The sequence below is a fragment of the Miscanthus floridulus genome, chromosome 5 (genome assembly GCF_019320115.1).
Source record: "Miscanthus floridulus cultivar M001 chromosome 5, ASM1932011v1, whole genome shotgun sequence".
Lineage (NCBI taxonomy): Eukaryota > Viridiplantae > Streptophyta > Magnoliopsida > Poales > Poaceae > Miscanthus > Miscanthus floridulus.
The window spans coordinates 131,047,522-131,061,831 of NC_089584.1; positions in this window are offsets into that span (position 1 = coordinate 131,047,522).

Below are 14,310 nucleotides of genomic sequence, written 5' to 3' on the forward strand. Positions count from 1 at the left end.
CATGGGATTAGGTTCGCCATGCATGGTTAAGAAATTCGAATCGGTTCGTCTGCCTCTCATAGTTTGGGACTACTTGATCGCTATGCTACACTGAGTAAGAATGGAATATGATGATGATGTTAATATTGATGCTTGTCATAAATTGCTTGGAAACTATGCTTGTTTGGTATAGCTGCTAACCTAGATTGGTAAATGAACGTAGAAAATTGTGGCTAAAATATTGAAAGTAAGGACATACACTAGTTGCTTTTGGCAAAAACAAACCCCATAGCCAAAAAGCCTGCATGTCTAGGTGTTGGTGGAAGTAGTTACCACCCGTCGGTTAAGTCTTGTTGAGCGTAGTCGCTCAGCCTTATTTGCGGCACTCTTTTTCAGGTTTTGAGAATGAAATGGCTGCAAGTGTTACTTGGCCTACCCAGCTCCCTCCGGGTTGGACGATCGAGTGGGATCCCTCCTCGGACGGCGAGGACAAGGGTCAATGATGTCATGATTGGCTTCGTCATGATGTCGTGCTTCGACGCTTTAGCTATTGTTTGTTTTATTTCCGCTGCTTGAATACTTGCAAACTTATGTTTGAATTTCGAACGCTATGTTGTAATAAATCAGTGCACTTGTTTAATCTAGATGGACTGTTGTAATCTCTAGAATCACTCACCATCGTATGAGCATTGCTTTTCTCGATCCTGCATCAAGTGGTTTTATCGAAAGGAATCCGACGGACGACCGAGTGGACTCGCTTAAAGTACATGATCGTGTGTTAGGAGACTTAAGTGTGCTTTAGCCGAGTTAATTTGGGCGGTTCCGCCACAGCTGGTATCAGAGCTCAAAAAGCATGACAGAGATAGCACCAGGCCTTAAAACACCTTTTAGAATAAAACTTGCAAGAAATTAGTTTGAAAATCTCGTATGGTCGTTAAGGATGAACTTAGTACGAGAAGCCCTAGGGGAATTTTTGGGTTATTAAGGTGGCTAATAGCTATTGGTTATTTATATTGACTCCTAGCACTTCGCCCACGTGTATCATACGTGCGCAGAGTTTCGCATCGCGAATATGTGAAGGGTGATGGATTCGATTCCAACGAACCTATCATCACGGTTGGTTTCGCCCACGTGTATTATACATGCTCAAGGTTCCGTATGTGTTGCTTCGCACTAACAAGTCCTGCTACCATTAGACCTTTTTCAGTTCTTCTGAATTCTGATGCAATCATCTTCCTTGTGTAGGTTCGTTATTAAAAAGGGAAAAAATAATCCTTGGTAGGTTCTTCTCTGCTAGATGCATAGATTACATACAACAAGTGAAGATGGGCCCGATCCGTTATTCAAGATGCATGATGGGCCTAATCTTGTTGATCTACCTAGTTCATAGACGGGCCTTATCTCCATGAAGAATACAGTTTAAGAATACAATAATTAGCCCACCATAAAAATTTCACCACAATTGGACCATAGAAACTGCAGCTATGAATTATTCAATTTAATTACAGAAAAGCATAAATCTAAAGCCACAGCAAAAACTTTATATTAAAACATACCATATTATATGTTCACTATGTAGATCTACTCATGTGGAGTCCAACAAAATTAGATTTTCTATTTTATGATTTTTCTGTGATTTACTATGATTTTTCAAAGATTCAGCCAAAATAAATAAAAAAGAAAAAGACAAAACCGTCTTCAAAAACGCTTATAACAGGTCAAAGAGTTAAGATGAACGGTTTTAAAAGTTGAGGAAGGTGTTTTACCTGGTTTTGAAGTTTAGGGAGAAAAAATAGACTTCACGAAAGTTGAGGGAGGTCATGTGGACTTTTTCCTAACCGGATTAACCATGAGTGCGACGAGTGAGACTACGAGAGAAGGTTTCATGGGCCAATGACAGAAAAAAAAAAGTTACGTGACAATTTCCCCCACCTTGCAATGGTAATGATAGGCCCAGCCCAACAACATAAGAAGCCCAGGATTGCATTTAACAACAGTTAGTGACGCCTGTGATCATGAACGACATCGTGTCATGGTAACCAGGTTTATTTCACCGTCTGAGTATACCCCAAAACCAAAAAAAAAGACGTTCAAAAAGGATGTGTACAAAATCTCTTAGGGGTCGTTTGAACCCCTTCATTTTGGAGAAATTAAAATCTGCATAATGAATTAGGCTATTTGGCTTGGAATTTGATATTCCATAACATTCTCAAACTCACAAATAAGCCTATCCCAAATTTATAGAGTGGAAGATAGAAATAGATTCTATAAATCACTATACTATAATTATATTCTTCAACTTATAGCACACTCTTCAACTCACTTCCTTACAATAGAAATGCAACATATAAGTATGTCCCTTGTATGCCTAATAATGAATATATAAATATATTTCATATAAAACTATATTAGCTTAATTAATCTATGTCTAAATTGTAATTATTATTATGAATACAATTCCAATGACCCAAACGGGCCCTTATATATCTTCAAATAAACAGACTAACCAAGTCTTATTTTCAATGTGGTTGGTAGTTGATCATGTTTTAGGGCAGTTGGTCATTCATTTGACCTAAGACTTGTGACATTTACCACTGACCACTACACAGCCTGCGATAGAGTTCAGACTCGGTCACATGCTTTTACCAAGTTACCATTGACCTGCGTTTCTTGTGGCGGTACTAAATTGTTTTACCTACAAGTTAGATACATGCAGAAATACGTAGTACAATTTTGTTCCAACTCATCAACAACGTACTCCATCTGTTACGGACTGGAAAACTCAATTGGCAGAACTCGACGGGCTATTGGCCGGAGCTATCTTTGAGAAATCAGTTCGCAAAGGTGCTCGCCAGCGTGACTACTAGTTTCTGATGCAACTTCTCCAGAAAGTCTCTCATTACCAGTTTCTGCAGTCTACAGGCTACAACGTATGGCCATGGAATTCGAACCAACGCCAACGTCCAGTCATAGTGTCATTTTAATCGCAGACTTTGACTGATCGCAAAAGATAGGCCTCTGAAGGACACAAGTACTACCGACGAAATCGACTTCTCCGTGCTTTCGCCAACGTAGTATTCATAGCAAGTACGTGTAGCATAAGTCCACCTAGACATTGATGTTACAGTTATACCACTGCTTGAAAAGAAAAAAAGGGTTATTTGGATTGGTGTCATTGCAATTTTGCAAGTTTGAAAAAATACCATTACAATTCATCTATTTTGAACAATGCCATTACAATTTGTTTGTTGTCTCAACCATGCCATATTCTACGTATCCAACGACGTTGGGTCCACATACAGACGTATATACAGCTGTACACTTTTCGTATGGTCCAAAATGCCCACGGTACTTCCCCTCTCACACTCAATGACATGCAGGCCCCACACGTCATTTCCTTCCTCTCCTTCCACCTCTTCTTCGTCTTCCGCCATGGCACCGGAGGAGTCTAGCTCCGGAGCTCCCCCCACCCCACCACTTGTGATCTCGTGGGTGCCAGGAAGGGCCACGCGCGGTTGCTGACGCCGCCGCTAGTGTCCTGCTCGTCGTCGACGCCCGTCTCCTCGTCGCGTGTGCCGGATGTAAGCGTGGCAAGGAAGAGCACGAAGCTGCCGCCATTAGAGGGCGGCGAGCTGGACTGTTGTGCGCGGATTTGGCCACCATGGATCCTTTGTGCGCGGAGCTGGACCTCAGCCCGTCCCTCCGATGTGGATTGGGCGGAGATTAGCTTTGTGTGGGTGTCGCCGCCGCCATGGATCGAGGCCTCGCCGTCGCTGTGCTAGATCTTGTCGTTGACGTGGTCTCCCTCGCCACGTCACTAATCTCCGGTGCCGCAGATCCGGTCGCGATGCAGTCCCTACTACACCCTGGTTCCGTGCTCGCGGCTCCATGGTCATCCGCGCCGCTAGATGCCGGCCACGGCGAGCAGCGGTTCCTAGCTGGAGGAGCGAACGGTGAGGGCTAGGGCCGTGGGCCCACTCTGGGCGCGAGCGCGTCGGTCGTGGTGCCGACGGTGAAGAGGTGGACTGGTGGTCGACGTGCGGGGAGGGAGAGAGGGATTAGAGAAGATGACATGCAGGCCCGGCAGGCAGTGTCTTGGGGGCATTTTGGCCCATACGAAATTACCGTAGCCTGTATGTGGGCCCAATGTCGTTGGATACGTAGAATATGGCATGGTTGAGACAACTGACGAATTGTAATGGCATGGTTCTAAATAGATGAATTATAATGGTATTTCTCTAAACTTGCAAAATTGCAATGGCACGGATCCAAATAACCCAAAGAAAAACCTTGATGTCACAGTTGGTCCAAATTGATTTCTTTAAAATTTGTTAGGGATACGCGGCGGTAATAGAGCAAGGATTAACATTTACAGAAGCAGGTACCAGGTCTTCTAGAACACATTCTGCATGATGGTTGCATCGAATTAAAATCGAGGTAGATGGATGTGGATAGCTGCCAAAACACAGGTCAAAGCGGAAAAAGCTTAATTTATCCTTTTGTAGAGATCTTGTTGGCTATAACAATGTTTGGTATAATAAATAAAAGAACAGTCCAATTCAGCAATCTTTGATGACGTGACTGTAGCTCATAATGAAGTATTACTTTGCTCAAAGTTTCCTTGCAGCTGCCGCAGGCATGATATGAAATCACATAACATCCATATCTATCCCTTAGCTATGCTTGTGTCGATGATTCTAGCACTTGTTTTTGTACAATCGTATTTTATAAGGAGAACTCGCTACTAGAGAACAGACTTTAGAACGATGTTCTAATTTAGCATTAGCTTCGGTATTTTTTATCCTCGGAACTAAAGGACCCTTTAGTCCCGGTTGGTAATACCAACTGGGACTAAAGGTCCCTGCCCAACGGTCGTCCGTGGAGCAGGGATCTTTAGTTCCGGCTGGTATTACCAACCGGGACTAAAGGTTCCAACCTTTAGTCCCGATTGGTAATACCAGCCGGGACTAAAGCTTTTAGTCCCGGTTTGGGTGATGCCCCGGAAATAAAGATTAATCTTTAGTCCCGGTTTGACCTCCTAACCGGGACTAATTATCCCGGCCTATAATCCAGCTCATTTCTTCCTCCCCGAGCCCGAGCCATTTCATTCAAACTCACTGCCTCTGTTCTTCAGCTTGCTGTTGTTCTTGCTCTCTCCCCCTCCATTGGTGTTGCTCTTCGATTTTGGAGGTAACAAACTTAATCCTCTTATGTTTTATCAGTAGTTTATCTCATTTTGCGATGTAGATGCATGTATAACTTTATATGTTGGATTTTATTATGATTTTATATGTCATTTTTAACTCAAAATCACATAATGATTTGCATATATGTTTGGATAAACAAAAGTTAAATTAGTTCATCAAAATCACGCATCGCTCGTCCTCGCTGGAGCACGCGCCATCCTCGCCCCCGGTGGCTTACGTGATCTTAGAATTAATTTTTCCATGAAATGAAAAACTTAGAAAATAGTTAGAAAATTATAGAAAATCCGTACTAGTTGAACTTGCAGACCGTGTTTAGCTCGGCGAGCATGTTCTCTGCCGAGCGGTAACGGACGTCAAGGAGGAGCTTTGATTCTACGAGAGAGAGCGGCAACGGTCGTGGAAGACCGTGTTCCCTTTCTTGTAGAATCGGAGCTCTTCCTTAGCCAAGTACGGTGCCGTCCGATGGAGAAATGCTCGCTGAGATGATCACGTAAGCAAGGTCAACTAGTACGGATGGTTATTTATTGAAACATGTTTTTGAGCAATAATTTGATGGATATTTGATAACTTCAGACCTACAAATGTCATCTACAAATGTTACTATCCTCGGCAACCTAAACGCCCGCGAGCTCGTCGATATCGAGCAGGTCACTTAGAATTATTTTTTCCATAAAATGAAATACTTAGAAATTATGCCTTTTATTTTTTAGAATTAAATTTTCCATGAAATGAAAAACTTAGAAAATAGTTAGAAAATTATAAAAATCCGTACTAGTTGAACTTGCGGACCGTATTCATCTCGGCGAGCATGTTTTCTGCCGAGCGGTAACGGACGTCAACGAGGAGCTTTGATTCTACGAGGGAGAGCGGCAACGGTCGTGGAAGACCGTGTTCCCTTTCTCGTAGAATCAGAGCTCTTCCTTAGCCAAGTACGGTGCCGTCCGGTGGAGAAATGCTCGCCGAGATGATCACGTAAGCAAGGTCAACTAGTATGGATGGTTATTTATTGAAACATGTTTTTGAGCAATAATTTGATGGATATTTGATAACTTCAGACCTACAAATGTCATCTACAAATGTTACTATCCTCGGTAACCTAAACGCCAGCGAGCTCACCGATATTGAGTAGGTCACTTAGAATTATTTTTTCCATAAAATGAACTACTTAGAAATCATGCCTTTTATTTTTTAGAATTAAATTTTCCATGAAATGAAAAACTTAGAAAATAGTTAGAAAATTATAGAAAATCCATACTAGTTGAACTTGCGGACCGTGTTCATTTCGCCGAGCATGTTCTCTGCCAAGCGGTAACGGACGTCAAGGAGGAGCTTTGATTCTACGAGGGAGAGCGGCAACGGTCGTGGAAGACCGTGTTGCCTTCCTCGTAGAATCGGAGCTCTTCCTTGGCCAAGTACGGTGCCGTCCGGTGGAGAAATGCTCGCCGAGATGATCACGTAAGTAAGGTGAACTAGTACGGATGGTTATTTATTGAAACATGTTTTTGAGCTATGTGATTTCTATGTCATTTTTAGCTCAAAATCACATGATGATTTACAATAGTAAAATCACTTGATAGTTTAGTATTTTACTATTATACATAGTACATATTTTATGGTTTAGTTAGATAAATAAATAATTTTAGTTTTGTTTAAATATATCATTTTAGAAAATGTGAAATTTACACTAGTTTGCACAAATAAGTATAGAAAGTAGATGACAACTGGTACCGGATCCTCGGCCTCTCGTTCGGTAGCGAAACGACTGAGGCTAGAACTCCCTCTCATTATCTATGGCAAGTGTAAGCAGAAGATTGTGATGGAATACCGAGCCAAGAGACAAGGACCCAATAAGGGTCATGTTTTCTACAAGTGCCCGGATCGCGATGTGAGTTTCTTACGCATTTGATTATTATGGCTAATTGACCTGCTTTTCTTGAATATTTTTGACTAAATATTTTTTGGCTTTAATTTCAGTGGGAGGGCAATGGATGTGATGGTTGGTACTAGGAGGAAGATTATGCTACATACGTGCAGAATTCGGGTGCGCTTGAGGTAGCGGCTGCTGATGATGAGGCAGTATGCCAGCAGAAGAAGCTTATTGATATTCAACAGAAGAATGATTTGTCTATTTTAGTTGCGTACGATCACGAAATAATTATGTTACTGAAGTGCATTGTAGTTTTAGTTAGTTTAGTGATAGTTGGGATTGCTTACGTTGTAGCTAGGCTTAGTTAATTAATCAACCGTGTGTGTATCATATATGTTGTGTAATAAAATACTTAATTGTGTTTAAGGTTTTCATAATTTGTCGTGTAATGCAGATTATGTCATGCCATTAGATGTACAATGCCGATTGCCGCTCCCAAGACTTTATTGAGGGCGTGCACTATTTCTTAGGTGTGGCCGAGGCAAATAAGCGGGATGGTTTCATGTGCTGTCCATGTGCCATATGTAAGAATTTAAAGGAATATTCAAGCTCAATGAGTCTTCATTCACATTTGTTTAAGTCAGGTTTCATGTCAAACTATATATGTTGGACTAAGCATAGAGAAAGCAGGGTCATGATGGAAGAAGGTGAAGGAGAAGATTTAGACATTGATGACATTATTGCTCAGTATGGTGCCTTTGATGATACTACAATGGGGAGAGATGAAGAAGAGGTAGCGGCAGAAGATGATCTCGGTGATGCTCTTGGCGATGCCATTCATGATGCACAACAAGAATGCAAAAGTGAAAAAGAGAAAGTTAAGTTCGAGCGCATGCTTGAGGATCATAGGAAGTTGCTATACCCAACGGTCGAAGAGGGGCAAAAAAAGCTGGGTACAACACTGGAATTGCTACAGTGGAATGCAAAGAATGGTGTATCCGACAAGGCATTTAGGAATTTATTGAACCTCATAAAGAAGATGCTTCCGAAGCCAAATGAATTGCCCATCACTACGTACGAAGCAAAAAAAGTTATCTGCCCTTTGGGATTAAAAATCCAGAAGATACATGCATGTCCTAATGACTGCATCCTCTACCATGGCAATGAATACGAGAATTTGGATGAATGCCCGGTATGTAAAGCAGTGCGGTATAAGATCAGGCGCGATGATCCTGGTGACGTCGAGAGTGAACAACGTCCTAGAAAGAAAATTTCTGCCAAGGTTATGTGGTATGCTCCTATAATACCACGCTTAAAACGTTTGTTCAGAAATAAAGACCATGCAAGGTTATGTGGTATGCTCCTATACTGACGAGTTATATTCGATTATCTATCACATCTTATAGATGCATGCGTACGTATATTTATTGTTAATCGTTATGTTTCTACTCATGTAGCCGGTCTTTGGATCTACATCAACCATCGGCAAGAGTAGGAAAGTCCGAGGGCCAAAAAAGCCATTAGAGGGCCGTTTCATAATATCAGAATTCGACACCGACACCGGCAAACCATTGGGACCACATGCTCAGACATATGTCAATCAATGTGGGTTCATTGTAAGGGATAGGATCCCAGTTAGTGCTCGTGAATGGAAGCAGAAGATATCCGCTCCTAATGTTAGTTTTGTATCTAATCGTGACAAGAACCTAGATTGGAGAGATATCACTCAGCATTTCACATTACAAGCAGATGATGCTTTGAAGGAGCTAGTGAGGGATTGGACAATGAAAAAGATGGCAACATTGTTCCAGAGTTGGAAGAAGACATTGTATAAAAAGTTTATCTTGAAGAATGAAACGCCGAATTTCAATGCTAAGGCGTTTGTCAAGTTGGAGTACCATTGGGATGACTTCGTACAATACAAGACATTTCAAGAGAGTAAGGAACGTGTGATGAGGAATCAGCAGAATACCCGACAGAAGCAATACCATCATCACATGGGATCAGGTGGTTATAGGAGTGCTATTCCCAAGTGGCAGAACCTAGAAGCAGAGATTACTGCCAAGGGAATCATACCTGAAATAATAGAGAAGAACTGGCCTCAACGCACGAAGAATTGGTTCTATGCTCATGGGGGAAGCCTAGACCCAGACACTGGCAAGCTAATTTTTGGCCAAAAAATTGAGAGAGCAACACAGAGACTAGCTCGTGCTAGGGAAGAAGCTGATAGTGGTGTTTTCAAGCCCAATAGAGAAAAAGATGAATTGACATATGCCCTAGAGAATCCCGAACACGGTGGTCGAACAAGAGGCTATGGGGCGGTTCTGTGGCTACAAGCATTCCCAGCAGATAGGGATACCTACAGAAGCCACCAGAGAAAGAAGGATGAGGAGGCAGACCAAATCCGTGTATTAGAGCAATTTGTTAATGAGTCACGACAAGCATTGCTTGAATCACGTGAATGAGAAAAATCTCTTGAGGCAAGAATACAGAAGGAGATCAAGAGGCAAGTGCGGCTAGCAATGAGTCAAATGCAATCGCAATCAACGCTGGGAGTCACCATTAGTCCCGTTGGTCAGATGAAAAACAGTTGTGCTTCCACGGAGCTGCAGTTATTCAAGGTGATGCTGGGTTGCGCTTCTCTGTTGATGACATTACCGAGCCTCTAACAACATGTGAACTACACATTCCAGATGGTAATAATGCATCAATCATGGTGGCTGTCGGGGTTGTATCTCCAATAGACCAAACGAAGACACCAAGAATCCATGGGTCAGTTATTCAACCTGGATATGCTAGCGTCTTGGTCGATAGAGTGCTCAAAGGTTACAGCAATGTTCCTCTTGACATTGAAGGCAGTGATGGAGAGAAGACATTAGGAGAAGCAGAGAAGACATTTATTCAACGGCGCAAATGCTTCATCATCATTCCTGGGGCGCCACCGCTTCCCCTACCTCACCCTAGGTACGAATAAAAGTGAATGAAATATTATTTTTCCATTAATTTTATATTGGCTTCAAAAATAATTGACCCACAACTTGTTTTTGTAGCAGGGTCTCTCCCCAGCCTAGCCCAATCATTCATTCCCCATCTCATCACAGCGTCGCGGGGGGCGAGACGACTTCATCCCCACGGCGATCTCCAACTCCTACACCGGCCCTATCGCCTCCACAACGATCTCCAACTCCTACACCGGTCCCACCGCCTCCACAACGATCTCCAACGCCTCCACGCCGGACTCCAACACCGGCCTCATCGCCTCCACGCCGATCTCCAACACCGCCCCCACCCCCTCCACAGCGGCGCACTACAAAAATGTCTAAGGTCCCGGCGACAAAGAAGACCCAAAAAAAGAGTTATTTCTCAAGAAATACCTCCTAAAAAGACTGATGAGCAAATAGCAGCTGAAGAAGACAAAAAAGTAAAATATTTTTTTATAGATATCCAAAAGCAGAGACAAGCGAAGCTTAAGGAGAAGTCGTACTTTTACATACCACGAGATCAGCTGAGGCAGAAGGTCGAAGCTCACAAGATAAAGATGCTTAAAGTTCGTAAGCCTCCGCCACTATCAGACTATGACTGCTTCCTCGTGAAGTCACATGATGCACATAAGAAAAGGAAAAGAGCATCAGGGAAGGATGTCCCACAGCTCGGACAACAGAAGCAACCAATGCAAAATCTTATTGTTGCTAATGAATATGGTTTCAACATAGAAGTCTATCAACCAGACAACTCTGGAGAAGTGTCGGTTCAAGACCTTAATGCTTTTTTTGAACAAACTGGTTTAACCTTGGATCAAGTGACGGGCAAAGCTCCAATCCAGAACCTGGAAGTTGATACCTGGAAGACTTATAAATTTGGTAAAAGTATGTACAACCCTACGGCTCTGAATGAATTGGGTACGCAAATGTACTTGCTCAACAAGTGGTACATGCAAGCGTGTGGCAGGGGTGAGCAGTGGATCTTTATCAGATTTAGAGACCATCATTACTTCCGTGGAGATGACATATTACATATTAGTTTCGAAGAATTACATCAACTATTCCACTTGGACGCTCTGGACAAATCAATCATTAGCTCCTTTTGTTTGTAAGTGATTCTTACTTTTATTTAATAAACTCACTTCCATGCGTACGTGTATATAATTATCCTCACATATAACTTATATTTATATATAGATTTCAGATGTCAGAGCTTCAAAGAATACAAGACACCAGTGTTGGCTTCATTGATCCTTATATCGTATTCAAAACCGATATTATTGTCAAGGAGCACTAGGTATCTAAAGCACAGACGAATATCATGAAGTTCTTCGTGAAGCAGCACGACAAGACAACAATACTTTTCCCGTACAACTTTGAGTAAGTGTTAATAATAATATAGTCTACACATTTTATGTAATATCAATACAACTTATATGCATGTACGTGTGTGTATAAACCAATGCAGGTTTCACTGGATACTCATTGTCATTGAGTTAAACTCAAGTCAGTTAGTAATCTTAGACTCATTGAGAAAAGAGCGAGCACTATACCAAGATATGATAGACATTATTCAGGGGTAATTTCGATCTCTCGCTCACAACTATTATTGAATAGACTTTGCCATAATTTATTAACGATCGTATATTATTGGTCGCACAGGGTTTGGAAAGAGTTTATTTTGGTAACACCGTAAGGATTGCAAGGCACCACTTAATGTAGTTGAAATACCAGTAAGTTATACTATATATATTTTTCCACGTGTTTAATTACTATATCGTACTTCAATTTACGTGTGAGATGATGAGAATAATCTTCTTCTCGTACAGTGGTGTTTGCGGCAAGAACCAGGTAATAACTTGTGTGGATACTACGTTTGTGAATTTATCACTGCATACATAAGAAGAACTCCTGAAGATGTCCTCAGAGTACGTATATATCAATTTTTTATTTATTTTTAAATGAATATATATATATATATGTATGTATTAATATTTTTTCTTTTATTTCAAATGTAAGACTAAATGGTTGAAACGAAGAGTCATGCAAAAAGACCATCTGAAAGCAGTTCAAGAGTCAATAGCAGAATATCTTCTAGAAAAAGTGCTAAATCCCAACGACGAGTTCTACTTTGATCTAAGGAACTAATGATGTAAATTAAATGTTTATTGATATCGTTATTTTCGAGAACAAGATTATGAAAGTGTTGTATATATACATATATATCTATAATATATATAGTTTTATACTTTATTCGAATATAATAATGCTCGAGATGAGAATTAGATGTAATTATATGCGTGCGTGTATTTATATTAGCAGCGTAGAATACGTACATAAAAACATATTATATATTAAACAAATATGTGTAACTGAACTGAAAACAAATTAAACAAAAAAAAGAAAAAGAAAAGGAACCTTTAGTCCCGGTTGAGGTTACCAACCGGGACTAAAGGGTGCGGCCAGGTTTGCTCGGCTGGAGGGCCTTTAGTCCCGATTGGTAACACCAACCGAGACTAAAGGTCTCTCTTTAGTCCTGGCTCGATGACCCGGGACTGAAGGTTCCACCTTTAGTCCCGGGATCGTTGTCCCGGCGTGGTAACCGGGACTAAAGGACGTTACCGCCCGGGACAACAAGTCCATTCTACAGTAGTGCAAGGTCCCGTCAGTCCAAACTTAAACAGACCACTCAACTCCTGCTTTGCTTGTATCTAGACTAGCTACTAACCTGATAGAGAGTAATTGAGATTTATTTAAATTCGGCTAAAATCTAATAGACAACTACTAGATTTACTTGATGGATTGGGTCCACTCCTTCTCCCAGCCAACGAGCTCGCCGGCCGGCGGCCGGAGGCAAAAGCTACGAGGGCCGGCCTGCTGGGACTGGGAGACGGCGTCTGATGCTGTGGTTAAATTTACATATAAAACAAATTTCACCGGTTTTGCTTTAATTCTCTGTCGGTGTGAAAAGGCAAAACGCCTTCGGTCAGCTGCTTCTTTCTTTGCTTTGCATTGCCTCCCCCTTCCGACATTCTTTAGTTAAAGTCGTTCTTCTCTCCGTCTTTAATCATTCTATCCGTGAGCCTTCGGTCACCTGGAGAAGAATGGATTGTTTGCATTCGAAGTCGCTAGTGCCGACGATATGCCTCCCCTGCAAGCAAAGTAGTTCTACTACTACTACCTTGTTCTACGCTGAGCCGTTCTAGCTTCTGTCAATCGAATATGCATCATCACCCTCCTAAATAACTTAGCTGTATATAGTGTTTGAGCTAGGTTCATTGCAGCCGGCAGCCGCCCCATCGTGCTATCCGTTCCCCGACGTCAACATGACGTGCGCTCTGATGAGCTGTGGTGGTAAATATAATACAACAACAGGTGTCCAACATATAAGTTGGTGTCATCATCCGTACGTGCATGCTAATCATTCATGTGAACACACCGAAGATTTGTGTAGCTGGCTTGTTGCAAATGGTCACTCGATCGACACTTGAGAAAACGTCGCTGCGACTTACGCGTATGCACGATCAAAATGTTGCTTGCGGCCGCAATGCAGATGGATCGCCCAGAGCTAGCCCGCTCGTCGTTCCCACACGCACACGCACACGCACACGCACACGTGACGCGCCACGCCCCCGGGCCCCGGGCGCGCGCGCCCGTGCCATGCATCTGCTCCGCTTGCTATGTGAACCGGTGGGCGGCGCCCTGATGGACCCGTGTGGGCGCGTGGATTGGTTGATTAATTACCTCGGCGAGCCCGACCAAGTGGGAAATGGCCGGTGGTATGTGTGCCGGGACGACGACGACGACAATCCTTCGTGGTGGTTTATTCGCAGCTAGCGAGATGGCTAGATGCGGCATGTAGCGCATGAGCACCCACACGCAGCACGCACGGCATATACACGCCCGGCGGCGCACCACCAGGCAGAGGATTACATCACCGGTCAGGCGGTCACCTTCGGCGCTCGCCCATGGCTTCCTTTTTGACATTCCGTGTAACCTGCTGCTGCCCGTGGGCCGTGGGTCCGCTACCTGGTGATCTCTTCCTCCTCTTCTTCTTCCTCTTTCTCATCCATGCATAAAACTTTAGGTAATAGAGGGTACCTAGCAGTCTACTCAACACAGTAACCATCTAATATGCTGAAAACAATTTTTATTTGGGTAAAGTATATTTCAACCTCCAACTTATTATATGATGGTCTGCTCTGATTTAATTTCCAACCATAAACTACAAACCGAGTAATGGGCATACTGTAGCAGTCAAAACCAAAAAAAATTT